A 14,827-nucleotide genomic window follows, 5' to 3' on the forward strand; every position below is an offset into this window, starting at 1 on the left:
TTTTTTAACCCTAGTAGAAATGATTGATTTTATGAATTATATTTTCAATAATTGTCTAAAATGATTGCAGGATCTCAACCAGGATCTATCTTGCTTAAACATTTTGGGCTAACTGTATTACATTTCTTGTTTTTATGGAACTTGTGATTTTAGGGCAATCCCAAAAGGGGACATCACAGTTCCATACTTAATATTTTTATTGTAAGATACTTCTAGTTGGTTCATTTCCAGATGCAAGGCGTTTTGATTTGCCTCATTTGTGGGCTGCAAAGTCTTGATTTGGATGTTTCAGCATCTGAAGTATATTTGATAAAACAAAGAATGAAAATGCCTCTTATTTGCATTTTGGCATTTATCTTATCATTTGATACACTGTAATGTGTATGTTTTGGCCTCAATAAATGGATTTTTACCTCAATTCAATTATATCAAGCCCCACTTTAAAAAATTTAGTGCCGTAAAGGAGAATCAACATACTACCAATTTTACCTGCCAACGCGGTTGGTCTGAATGGGCTTGAAAGAGCCCAGTGGAACTAGGCTGCATAATGAAATCTAGGATTAGCAGGAGAGGAAGGACCATATAAAGATATGATAGACAATCTTTGTTAATGTTTTCAGACCATTCGAGAACAATACAAACAATAATTCAGAAGCACGCTTAAGAATAAATATGACTTGCTAAGGAAATTGAATGGCAAAAATAAAATTTCAGTAGAAGGGGAGTCAATGTGAAAGGATAGTGAAATGATTGGAAAATAAACTAATTCATGTAGGGAATTCGATGGTCACTAAAAATTTAGAGGTAACATACTAAAATATGAAGAAGACAGGAAATGTAATGGCTGATGTAGTGGGCCATTTACAGGATGGAGAGGCTAGGCCAGATGATTTATATTCGTTGTTTGCCCTCCATGGCATCTGATTTAATATCAGAATAATGGGATAAAGTGGGAGAGAATGCCCTTCATCAAAAATTTTAAATTTTGATTTAAAAAGAGGAAAGGCTTATGGATTTTAAAAAGCATGCATGGTTTCTTTTCATGTCTTAATGTAAACGAGAACGCTAAAAGTAAAGAGAGTATCGTGAATAAATGACATAAGCAAACCAAAGCAATTGAGATATACTTGGAACCAAAGACGTGGATTTACCTATATCTGCATAGCTATGTTCTTCAATTTGATTTTTGAAATTTGTATCATCTTTTTTTTCTAATCTAATTAGCGAACATGATCTGGGAGTTTAAAACTCAGATCATGTTCTTTTTTCAGTCTGTCTAGTTAGCATCGACTTATGGTTGGTATCTCAGCGAACAAATATTGAAAGCTAGAGTTTCTTAATTCTAGGTACCTTAACAAACAAAAATATGCTGCCAATTTTATTGTTCAATACTGATAGTTTAATAGGTATTCATGCTAAAATGCCGAGCCCCTATATTTTTGCAGTCTTGCCAAGCCCTCTTGGTATGTTTTTGATTAAATAAGCAGCAAATAAGGGTGCTGACCCTGTTACAATCAAAGGCCCAATGGCAGAATTACAGAGGCCAAAAACAGACCACTTATAGCACACAGACAACACATCAATAGTGAGTTGGACTTTCAACCATAAAATGAAGATGAGTTTGGGAAGAGGAGGAAGAAAGAACTTTCCTTGTCGATGGACAACAGTCCAATCAATGCCATCATCTACAACATCATTACAAGGGAAAGCATAAAGCAAAACCTCCATAGAGGGCCTGTCAGCATACGAAGAGGCAGTAGGAAGTAGCGTGTTTATGGGAAACCCTCTTGGTATGTTAAAGTGGGAAGTAGTGTGTTCATGGCAGAAAAAAATGTGTTTTTCTTTAGACTTGCTTCGTGTGGATCATGAAGATGGACTTCTTGCTTATTTCACATGGTCACATCCTACTTCATTGGAATCAAATTGAATTTAGACTCCAATATTTCTGGCAGGGCAACTACTATATAATTAATACCATTGACTGAGTTTTTTTGGATGGTATGAAGGTTACACTGTTCAAAGATTTTAGTACAGACCACAACGCCTCTCCATAATTGTTATTGAGATCTTTATAATCTTGCTTGCCCCCACACACGAGATTCATGGCGACAAGTACTGAATTCTCACATTACATCTTGTGCCAAATTGGTTAGCTCCAAAAGTGGATCTTTTGTGCAAGTTATATCCCCAATTATCATCGAATTTGGAATCTTAAGAGAAGTGCAATGCACGAGTAATTGATATATTATCTATTATACAGACAATTTATAGTGTCATCCCCACTGTAAGTTTTAATGTGTTTGCCATTCATCCCCACTGTTATAGTCGACATAACTTCATAGTTATTTATCACCATAATTGTTGTACTCTTAATAGATGTCACATTAGCCTCCCTTGAATATGTGGAAACGTGTAAATTTTTCACCTAATTATGTTGCAGAAGCTATTCTCTAACGTTTCACACAACCTAACTCTTGATAGCTCTACTTTGGTGTCAAATGCCATTTTATATTGGGCATCTTACTACCTTGCCTACAAAGCTAATACCTTACGTAGAAGGCAATTTTTTATTGTTGACCAGTACAGTTTGAATAGTGAATTTCATCTACTTTCTTCGTATAATAACATGGTCATGTCAAGGGTTATTGCTTCTATTTTTCTATAAAAAAAACAATGCCATGAATATTCATTAAACATTTTAGAGGATTTTTCAGAATATTTTTTAAGAAAACAATCATAAATTATGAAAATAATATTTGTATCTAAACTTTAAAAAAATCATTGCATACAAAAATTATTTTAAACATAAACCTTTTTTTTTAAATGGCGGGTAAATTTTTAACGTGACCAGTGATGCCGGCATGGACACGCCCTCTGCTACCATATGAAACGCTTTTGATCCGGAGCTATGAATTGGTGAGGTCACAAACAGGGGACTCAGCTAAGGCACAAATCTGTGAGCATATTGGATCAATGAAGGCACAAGCTTGCAATCACAATGGTCCAGCAGGGTTTGAACCTTTGATGGGCACAACACCACCATCACTTAACCAACACATTATAGAACAAACCTACCTTAAACGTAAACCTAGATGACACTCTTCAAAACAATTTTAAAATTAAAAACCTGATTTTGAGTATTGTAACAAGAAACCTATATATCGATATTAACAATGGGTTATTAGGTAACATCTAGACAAAAATAATTGAACGAGTTGACACATATACGCCATCTTAAGAAGACACGTAAGATAATTGTCAACATTTACACACCAAAATCTCTGCACCTTTGTTTTAACAGGTTGGAATGATTGGAGAATCCATGTATAAAAGTAACATAAAGTTCAACTTTTCACTATTACAAATGAACAATTCATAGCATTATTCGTTGCTTAAATGATATGTTCTATACAATTCCAAAATCCGTGGTTTTTTCTGAGTACAGTTAGCATCTTTTTATCTCAGAGTAGACTCTCTAAAGGGTTTTGTTTCAACGGAAACTATTGTGAAATATGTTTGCTTTTAAGTGATGTTTGTTTATAGCTTTTGAAAAATGGATTCAAGGGAGACTTGTACAATTTGAATTTTTACCATTAAAAATATACGATAATTTTTTTTTTGTCATGTTGACGGATGACATTATTTATTTTTTGTGTAGATTATATAAACACTTTTGATCGTTTTGTTTTGAGTAGTGTTTGGGTCTTTGTCAATGAAAATGTTTATAGAAACATTGAAAATTTTAATTTATGAATTATGAACTTTAATATGACAATGGAGTTTTATTCTATGTTCCACCAAGTTTTAGGGGTGTTTTAGGGGTGTTTTAGGGATTAGGCGACACGTTTCGAGGATGGATTTTTAAGGCCATTTTTGGAAATGTGTGTGTGTGTGTGTGAGAGAGAGAGAGAGGGGGGGGGGGGGGGGGGGTAGTTGATTCGATCTGCATAAACCGCATCCATGGAATAGAGGGTTTTTATAGAGCAGCCAATCCTATTTCTATAGAGCTGCCTACCAACCCCCGCCCCACCCTCTCTCCATATCAACAACTATTCCTAATTTATCACCTTGCTGCCACTTCTACCACCCACCCACCCAGCCTCTCCCCCAACCTGCCCTGCAAAGAAGCCTATATATATATGAATGAATCATTTATCATATTGACATATACATTGTACAATCCTTAAAACACAACAATCTCCATGTTAACAAATGTCAGATGCATTCTTGTGGATAGTTAGTCGATATGCTTCTATTGAAACCTCAATAAATTGTTCAAAGCATGTATTGTTTACAACATTAGACTTGAGGAAATGTCCCTGAACTGTCCTCATCATTGAGACATCCATAGTATGGGGACATGGGTAGACAATCTAGTGGACGCATCCCTACGTATCATAGGGTTTTTTCTTAATCTTAACCTTAAAGGCATGTTGCTCCACCTTTTTTCAACATTTTAATGTGACTATAAGATTTCTTAAATGTAAAATAAGTGTAAATGTTAAGAAGAATTTAAAACCAAGACTAATGGTAAATTTATCATTTAAGAATGCAATATTCTTAGTTATGGGTGTTGTTATTTCTTGATGTATTTTAAGAATGCGAGATTCTTTAATTATGAGTGTCACTATTTCTTGATAGACTCTAGGAATGCAAAAATATTTAATCATGGGCATGACAAACTTAAATAAGACATAATTGGAGGTAAAAATAAAACATAACATATTTAGATATATTTTAAAGTATGGATCATTTTTCAAAATTTATAAACATGTTTTTAATTCTTTTAACACATTTTTTGATTGAATTGAAAATTTGATTGATTTTGATACGCAAGTTGTTGTCATGGGGACAACTCCTTTGATCAAATGTAATGGAGGAAAACATAAACCTCAAAATGGGGTGATATGATTTTTACATGGCTATTTCTACTAATTATTGATATGAAGAATGGACAGAAGGCTTATCAAATGTGAAGCCTCTCATGCTACAGGGGAGAGAGAAGAGTTGATTGTCCTAATATATAAACATTAACTCTTTCATATTGCACTTCATTAGATTAAAGGTGAATAGCTTGTGGCATGCTCTTAACTCTGCACTTTCCTCCAAAGTTGCTCTGCTAAACACTTTGCCAATATAGCCTATAGTTGCTCTTTGATCATAGTTTGAAATGGCTAAGGACTACCTTCTACCAAGAGCTACCTGAATGGCATACATCTTCCTCCCTAAAATATCAATGACAAACATCACAAAATTTTTCAAAACTATGTTGTCATGAACATGTCCTCAATTATCCATTTTTTATACGATGCCTTGCTCTGCAGCCCCTAATGGCTCTCCTGCCTCTCGCACTACAGGCTTGAATGGCTCTCCCGCCCATTCGAATTTGAATACTCTTGTTGTTGATGTCGCTCAGGTTGTGCCTCAGTCTGCTCTGTAGGCTCCTTTTGCGGTGGACGGTTCGGTCCTCGACCCCCTCCTATGGGTGTCGTCGTAAGTGTTGGTGTCGTTGTGGATGTTAGTGTTGTGGGTCACTCTGCGACTATTGTTGGCATTGACACTGTGGGTGATCCTATTGTGGTTGCCATGATCCCTCCCAAACCTCCTCTAGTTGCTGGTGGACAAAGCTTCGCTTGCATGGCCAGATCTGCTGCTCATCCTCTCAAGGGGATTTCCCCTCTCTCTTGTGTCAAGACCTCCCCTGTGGTGGTCTGTGGCTAGTAGGTTGTGGAGAATGTTGAGTTCTACCAACGCTGTGCGTTGGTTTGCAGATTTGCTAGATTGTGGCCTTCTCTCCAAGACCTCCATTGTTGGGTGAGTGATTCTTGGAAGCCCTTAGTTTCTCGCAACATTGAGCTTTTCTTCTGTGCTAAGGGTTTTTTTGTTGCTTCCTTTGCCTCTTCTCATGATTGAGATTTGATTCTGGGCAAGTTGTGGACTTGGGGTGTTCACTCTCTCTCTATCAAACCTTGGACAACCTCTTTCAACCCCTATACTAAACCTCTCAATGTGCGTCCAATATGGGTTCGCCTTCCTAATCTTCCCCTTCACTTCTAGGAGTACTCTTGTTACCATGTCATTGGTAACTCTATTGGCCGATTTTTGAAGCTTGATGATTCCACATCTTCCGTGGGTAATTCGACTTTTGCCCGCATTTTGATTGATATTGACATCTCTTCACCTCTCCTTGGGGATGTGGTTCTTATGGTTGATAGGCCATGGACTCAATTGTTGGATTATGAGGGGCCCCCCTTTCACTCTCGACGCTGCTTCTCAACTTGTCATTTAGCTTCGAATTGTTCTCTGTCTTACCACAGAGGTGCTACTACTTGGTGGAAGGATGCCACTGTTGATCACTTGATTGTCAATGTTGCAGATTTTGATGACTCCTCTCAGAAGGATGATGTCTCCTCCTGGGATGAGGTTGTGCCTCTTACTGTTGTTGATCCCCCTGCTACTGTTGTTGTGGCCTCCTCCAACCCAAAGGCTCCTGCTCTTGTTGCTCATGTTCTGCAACATTGCTCCTCTATTGGTGATTCTGCTCCAGATGTTCTACAACAACTTCTTGTTGTTGTGGACAGTAACCCTGCAAGGACCCTCCCCCCCCACTTGAATCTTCTTTTGATGAACCTAACAGTAGTATTGCCTAGACTGTTGTTTGTCGCAGGCAGAAGAGGAAGTCCTCCCCCTCCCACCCCCTTCCCCTTCCCCAAACGCCTCTACTTCATGGTGGGCCTCCTCACTCTTGAGTTGGATTTTGGGTTGTGACTGGTTTGACAGGCTTTTGCAGTGAACTTCTGGTTTGTTGTTCTTGGCTCGTTCGACTTTGATTTGTTTTGGGGTTCCTTTGTTTTGTTGCTTTTCTTTTACCGCCTACGGGTTCATCTACAAAGGGTCAACACCCTTGTTTTGTTGCTTTCTTTTTAAAAAACATGTCCTTAATTGAACAAATTCCTACCAATCATATCTACCATAACACCTTCAATCAACGAGATGATTATGTTAATTAATCTCCCAATTTGTGATGACAAATCCTCTTCCAAGTATGCAAATCCTCTTCTTGTTAGATTTTGTGAAAAGCGAGAACTGAGCCAAGATTTGATGTCGGTAGTAGGTCACATGCAACTCCACTCATAGATGATCAAAGATCAAAATAGTGGAATGGAGATAGAATCTGAAGAGAGAGAAAATAGAGACAAAGAAAGATAAATTGTAGAATACTCTCACTGAGCTATCACCGAACTTGTGAAGGTGAGAGGGGAGTGCTATATATATAGCAAAATAAGGGCATATACATTCAAGAGGAGCATTTCTCCTACCCATAAAAGGTGGGATGTTTTAAATATTTGTAAATACCAAAACATGTGGCATAACCTACTTAAATGGAAACAAAAGAGAAGTTATGAAAGGTGGCACTAAAGCTAAAAAAGGGTGAGAAACCCAACTATCCCATAACCTACTTAGGTAAGGACAAAATAGTGGTTATGAGAGGTGGCACAACGAGCCAAAAGAAGGTGTAAACTCAACTACCCATGTGTAGGAGAGAGTGATGCATGTAGCTGAAGTATTTTCCATTTCCTCATATTAATCACTCCTAATAACCTAATCAAGCTTAAATTTTAACTTAAAAGGGGAAATTTTTTATTCAGAAACAAGAAGAATACACAACTTAAATAATGTGTAGGAAAAAATGAATTACCCCCTAACATAAGGAAAATAAAAAACCTACATTGACACTTCCAAGCATGCACATTGTTGCCCAAAGATTGGTGCTTGCAATCCATTTTCCTTGTTCAAAAATGTCCATTGACACCTTCATTAAAGCATTTTGCACTCCACATGCATAGGATTGTAGATTTAGGATAATTTGATCTCTTAGTGGCAAATTTTCTGAGATTACCAAGGGATTCTCGTCATCACTTACGTTTTTTGAATTTGCATTTAGATATAGAACAACATGTCAGTCTAAATTGAGAATCTTGCAAAAATCTTTTGCATTGCTATGGTTTGACACAATCAAATCTTCATTACATATACTCTTTTTAGGAAATGCATATCTCTTGTCAAGTGATACATATACTCCATCTCCTTCTTTACTAATAAAATTTCTTCCTTAACCTTGTTGATTTCAAGATTAGGAGTAATATCCTCAATTATCATATCATCCTTATCTACAGATTTTTCAAGTGTGACAATATTCTTTTTGCCTCTCATTGTAGGCCCCATCACGATGGAAAACATAAATTTGTAATAGATTACAAATAAAATCCAAATAATCTAAAAATTTTACTGTAAAATCAAGGCCTAGATCTTACTTTCTATGAAAAACTCCAAGAAATTAGTTGATTTGCAACCTTAAGAGCGAATTTGGTGGAAATAATAATTATATAATAAATCACTTAATTATGCTCCACTTTCTCTAATTTTTTATTTTAGCAGCTTCAATATGTCCTTGAAAAACTCTCCAAAAATTAGGAAACGAGTTCACCCAAATCTAAGAGATACCTGCTTCCAAAAATGACCTCCAAATTTTATTTTTTTTGCCTCACCTTCACAATACCAAACTCATGTTTTGATTCCACTTGTAGTGAAGTAACTTACACGAGAATATAAAATATAATATAATATGAATTATGTTGCAAATACTTGATAATAGTAGAGAACAAAAAGTCGCTTTGAAGGGATAAACCTCTAAATTTCTTCAATGAGAAAAACTTCACCATTTGATGATTAAATAAGACTCTCAACCTCTAAGATATTCCCCGCTTATGCCTAGGATATCACCCAAGCCAACTTATATAACATATATTCACTAGGCTAACATAATTAACTAAATAAGGTATAACAATGATAATATGACTAAATTAAGAGTTAAGGTAGCCACTAGACGACTATTCATATCCCTAGAAATACTCTAATATTAATAATGTAGACAAAATGAGGTTCGGTGCCTAGGGGGTTTGGGACTTGATTAACATTTTTACATTGTTAGATAGAGCTCTAACACTAGATTTGGTTGGGGACATGTAACTCATAAAAACAACAAGAATCTAGTGATCTCTAGAAGCATACCACAAAAAGGGACAACAAGGGGATTGGGATAATCATAATTCATCATGACCAACAAGGGACATGATTGCACAAGGACAACACACACAACATAATATGTACAAGGAGAAAATCATTTCTTACAATAAGTAGTGTGTAATCTATAGTATCATGAATCAATAACTCCATGATGTCATTGGCTAAAATTTTGAGGTAACAAGCACTATGATTATACAGTTGGCCTAGTCGTGGATAACTTGTGCTCTTGGGAGAGAGGTCACAAGTTCAAATCCCACAAGGGGGTAAGGTATGTACGCCTCGTTTGTAGCACAGTTAGGTGCCTCCCGCATATTGCTCAAACCCATCTATGACCCATATACAAATTTTTGGCATCGTGGACTATAAAAGATTCTTTCCTTTTCCATATAAAATTTAAATAATCGTGCCACAATCCATATTCTTCTCCAATTTGAACAATTGAGTATCAACCTATTATTATATTTCCATATCAAACTTATAAGAAGCTCAAATGTTAAATCTTTATATTGCCAAGATATAAGGGGTAATTTTTCCCAAATTTTCTTTCATCCTTTGATCTAGCATTCCATAGGAGTATTATGTCATCATATTAGAAATCTCCTTGAAAAACCTTCTTTCAAATAGATGACTCAATATTTTCTCATGTGCCAATATCTTACCATCTACATCTCTTCTATCTACATCCACTTATATCAAATCATGTTTTGTTTGAGAAATAAAACCATTTCTTTCCTTGCCAACATTCTATAGGAGCATATACACAACAAATCTAAGTTGATTAGCATATTAACTTCAAATTCACAAGATAACTCAAATGATCTCTTACCAATAACCTCTTCAAATGTTATCTTATTAGTCCATGGTGCATACCTCCATCCATGGAAAGACTTATTAAATAGTGCAATGTATTGTTTATACCCATCCTTTTCTCTTGAAACATAATAATAGCAAAAGTATAGAGTGGAGTAGAGAAGAGGAGGTGGAAAATATTAGAATAATTCAAGCTTACCAAGACTAGTGCCTCTTCACGAGCTTCCTTGATTTTCATCCATTAGTCCCTTGCTCCATGGGAGTAATTTTTCATTCATATTGTCAACTAGAATAGAGAAAAGGAGAGAATCGATAGTTCCTTGGTCTTATTCATCATAATGTCTTCCTATTCATTTTTCCCCAAAACTCTCTACATTTTCATTTTTGGTTTATGAAAAAGAGTTGTTGCTGATTCTGGCTCTTGTTTTCTTGGGGAGTAATGGCATAGTAATCGTTCAATCACATATCTCCATTCTTATCAGGAAATGGAAACTTCCAGTGTCTGGACCTTTCACCTTGGATCACATGCAAAATATCTGAGTCTGGAATTGTAGGAAGGTGGAGAGAGCCATCCGAACTAGTGTAGGACAAGATCTTTTGAATGCAACATCGCCCCGGAGCTTATACCATTCTCAGGTGATATCCATATTTCTCTCCAACTCCTTTGATTTGCTCCAAAACTATGGGTTGTTAGTCCAAATTGCTATGCAATATGTTAAAGAGAAGTATATTAGTGGAGAAATTCTGGATAATGGAATCCAAAATTATGACCTCCATGGGGGTAGAGCATGGGTAGGAGGTTTGTTTCCAAGTAGATAACTAAAAAAAAAATTGGTGTTTGCTAAAATGTATGATGCAACAAAAATCAGTCTGGACTCAAACAATTGTAATGTCTTTGAAAGGGAATTGGCTATGTTTATGAACATCTTGACACCTATAGTAGCAACCCACTTCTCGAGGTCTTCTATGCCCCACACCACCTCCTCATTCACAAACCACACACCAAACAGGTGGTTGTCTTTCATCAGTAGGAGGACCCAGTACCTCAAATCTTCGGACTCCTTCTGGCTCTACCAGTCTGTGTACCTGACGAGGAAGTGGATAAACCAGCGAACAAAGAGATTGGGGAGAATGTTCCAAATATATGAAATGTTTTGTAGTGTTTTGGATATGTTTTTGCAGTGCTTTGGATATATAATCTGTAAAGCTAAAAGCTTTTTGTCTAGTAATCTTTTCCTATATATGTACATAGTTCGATCAATTTTTTTGCAGACCAAACTATCAACTCTAAAGAGGATTCTCAGTTGTTTTAGTAAGCTCCATAGGAATTTGTGTTCTAGGTACCAATTTTGGTGCGGACCCCTTCTATGGCCTTGTTAAAAAATATGGCTCTGTATTCCAGTTTTTTTTATGCTAAGCTTGTCTGACAAAGACAATCCTGTGGCTACCAATGTAATTTGTAAACATCTTATTATTATTGTAGATATTTTTAAATATTATTAATATAAGTATTCAAGCTTTTTGCCTTTTATTGAAAAAAATGAGATCAAAGTGTAGTCACATAAATCTGTCCACTTAATTAAATGAATACTTAGTATTTATTTGATTATTTAACCATCAATTAATGAATTAATTAAATTAATATTTAATTAATTTATCTTAACCCTCTTCTCCTATTAATTAAATAAATTATTCAATTTATTTGATTTAATTCACTTAACCAAATTCAGACCATTAATTAAATAAATAAATCATATTTGTTTAATTAAATCTTCTCTCACATTTAAATAAATTAATATTTATTTAAATCCCCCAAAATCCCACCTCTCACATTTAAATAAATTAACATTTATTTAAATCACCTTTATCCTCTACTCACTTGTATTTTCCTGGGTGAACTCACAAAGCTGGTTCCCACTTTTTGGTACATCCTGATTTTTGCTGAAATCATACATTTTTTGGAAAATATAATTATTTAAGCTTTAAGAGGTCCCATTTGAAGTAATTAATTGAAGAGAGTTAGATCAAAGGCTCTTAGATCAAAATTTCTTGGATAGAACTTCTCTACTTCTAAATCATACTTGCAATGGAGTCTCCTTTACATCTATCAAATGCTGATAAAAAACCAATTTTACATTAGCTTTTGAGGGGTCAAACGAATTCATTTAGAAGTTTTGTTTTTTTGAGGATTTAGTCCTTATTATAAGCTTTCCAAATAGTATAATTTTTAATATATTTAAGTTTATTAATATATTTTTATTTTATTTTTTATGAATGTAGGTTTTTCACCGAAGATGAACTTCTTTGTTCAATGCATTAGGAAAAATAGCAAAATAATTCAAAAAAATTCTGAAAAATATCTATGCCCTAGGTATTGATGTCTTCTTTCTAACAAAAAAAATAAAACTTAATTTTGATATATATAGAGCAAGTTATGTGTTCAAATGTACACCTATATCTAAATTATAATTAGTCGGACTTCAAAACTTAATAAAATAAAAAATATTCAACATATCACTATCAAACCAACTGCATGCCCTGGGTATTGATGTTACAAACCAAAATTTAAAAGAGATAAGTTTTTATCATTTATAGAAAAAAAATTATACGTTTCGGGATCCACATCACTCTTAAAAAATGTTGTTTCCTGTAAAAAACTACTTTTGAGGGAGATGGAAAAATCAATAAAATTTTATTCAAAAAAATTTGAAAAAAAATAATTTATAATCTACAAAAAGGATGTTACAAATCACTAGTTTACATCATCTTCAAATTCTTAACGATTTAAAAGTTATAGGTGTCGGAAAGTGAAGGTTTTTTGCAAAATGTTCATCTAAGTGTCAAAGTTGGTCAAAAAGTGGGAACCAGTATTGTGAGTTCACCCTCCTACAAATGCAAGTTGCACAATTATTTTAAATAAACAATTTATTTAAATCACCTTTATCCTCCACCCACTTGTATTTTCCTACAAAAGAAAGTTGCACAACTATTTTAAATAAATTATTTATTTAAAATCCTATTTATCCTCACCCACTTGAAACCTTTAATGGTTTCCCTTAAAGTATTCAAACTTGATGGCTTTAAAGTCTTCAAACTTGATGGCTTCCTTCTATAGTCTTTTTAAGACTTTAATGGTTTCCCTCAAAGTCTTCAAGCCTTTAATAGGTTTCCCTCAAAGTCTTCAAGCATTTTAATGCTTTATCTTCATTTTTCTCATTTAAATAAATTAATATTTATTTGAATATTTATCCAAATGCAAATTACACCATTTAATTGAAATAAATGATTTTATTTTAATTGAAAATACCAAAATTTCTCCCACTTGCATTTTCCTACAAAATCCACTTGCATGCCTAAACCCCTTCTAGAATTTTCTAATCACTTCTAAATAACCTAACCCCTTCTCTAAACTTTGTCACATTCCTAAGCAAAAGGGAAGTCACTTCTCAAACCCTCAAAGTCTTTGATAACCATTAAAGGCTTTCAACCTTCAACCACTAAATGGCTCAAAGTCTTTGATAACCATTGAAGGCTTTCAACCTTCAACCACGTAATCCTCAAAGTCTCCAATAACCATTAATGGTTACCTCAAACCCTCCCGCATGGTTAAAACATTTGTTTTGACTCAACCTCTACCCAACCCAAAGGTCTCATCAGGCCATTAATGCTTTGACCATGATTATCTCTTAAACATTTGCACAAAGGTTTATCCTTGGATTAACTCTTAATCCAGTGGGTAATCTTAATTTGGACTTGACCCTTAGCCTCTAGATAACCATGAGGTCTTCTCAGGCCTTTAATGTCTCCAACCTCTTCTCTCAACCCAATCCTATGTTGACACTTGTCACCATTTTATTGGTGCCAATTGTGCACATGGATCCCCAACTTTCAAACTTGACCCTTGATTAAACCATTCAATCTTAACCCTTCATTTCCCCATTTCTTCTATAAATAGAACCCTTCTCCTCAAGAAAAAAAAGGAAGCATTAGAGTATTGTTGTTATACTGGCATTAGCATAGAGCTTTCTCATAGCATCACTATCTACACTTGCATAGCATTTGCTTATCATATTCAACTATCTTGAATCTCCATATGGCATCCATGGCTAGTGCTAAAAGCTGAGAGCTACACTCATTTGGGACTTGGAGAGGAGAGGAACAAGGGAGGAGCAACTATGAGCATCTTGATTAGCATTTGGAGGAGTATAGTTTATCTATTCTATGTTTGTATGCTTTCTATTTCATGCTTAATATCTCTCTTGATATGCCTGTTTAGGATAATCTTTTGTTGCTAACACTAACGTTTGTTTCTTGTGCTCTTGTGTGTGTTGCCATCAAATAGATTTTCTAATCCTTTTTGCAGAGCATCATTTGGTGAACCCGACGTGAATCCAAACACCAAAAAGATCAACTTTTTTTTTTAACCAATAACATGTTTGAATGTTGAAAATGTCACACAGGTTGCGCTTTTGACACTGTTTTGGCGTGTTTGACATTGTTTTGGTGCTATTCACCTTGTTTCAGCGCTTTTCCCTTCTCTGTCTTTCCCTTTCTTTTAGTGCGTTTGTGTTAAATAGCGCCTCTGTTCAAACACAGACTAGCGCTATTGTAACAAAACGTTGTACAAATCACCTTGTAACCAAAAAAAAAAAAATTAGGCTTGTAGAAGCCCACCAAAAAATGCGGATTTTTCTAACTAATTGTCTTTTATGCAGGTTCTAATCTTTTTGTGCAGGGGAAGGAGTTAGTTTAAATGCTTTAAAAGTTTCTTTTTTACTTTCTTTCAACAAAAGTTGGTTAAAAAGAATCCATTTTTCCTTCTTGCACAAGTTAAAATAAACCTCACATTTTATTTTAGAGTGCATAAAATGAACCTCAAACTTGTTTTTGGTGCTTAAAAAGAAAATTCATCTTTCTTTATTGCAAAGTA

This window comes from Cryptomeria japonica, chromosome 3 (genome assembly GCF_030272615.1).
Source record: "Cryptomeria japonica chromosome 3, Sugi_1.0, whole genome shotgun sequence".
Taxonomy (NCBI): Eukaryota; Viridiplantae; Streptophyta; class Pinopsida; order Cupressales; family Cupressaceae; genus Cryptomeria; species Cryptomeria japonica.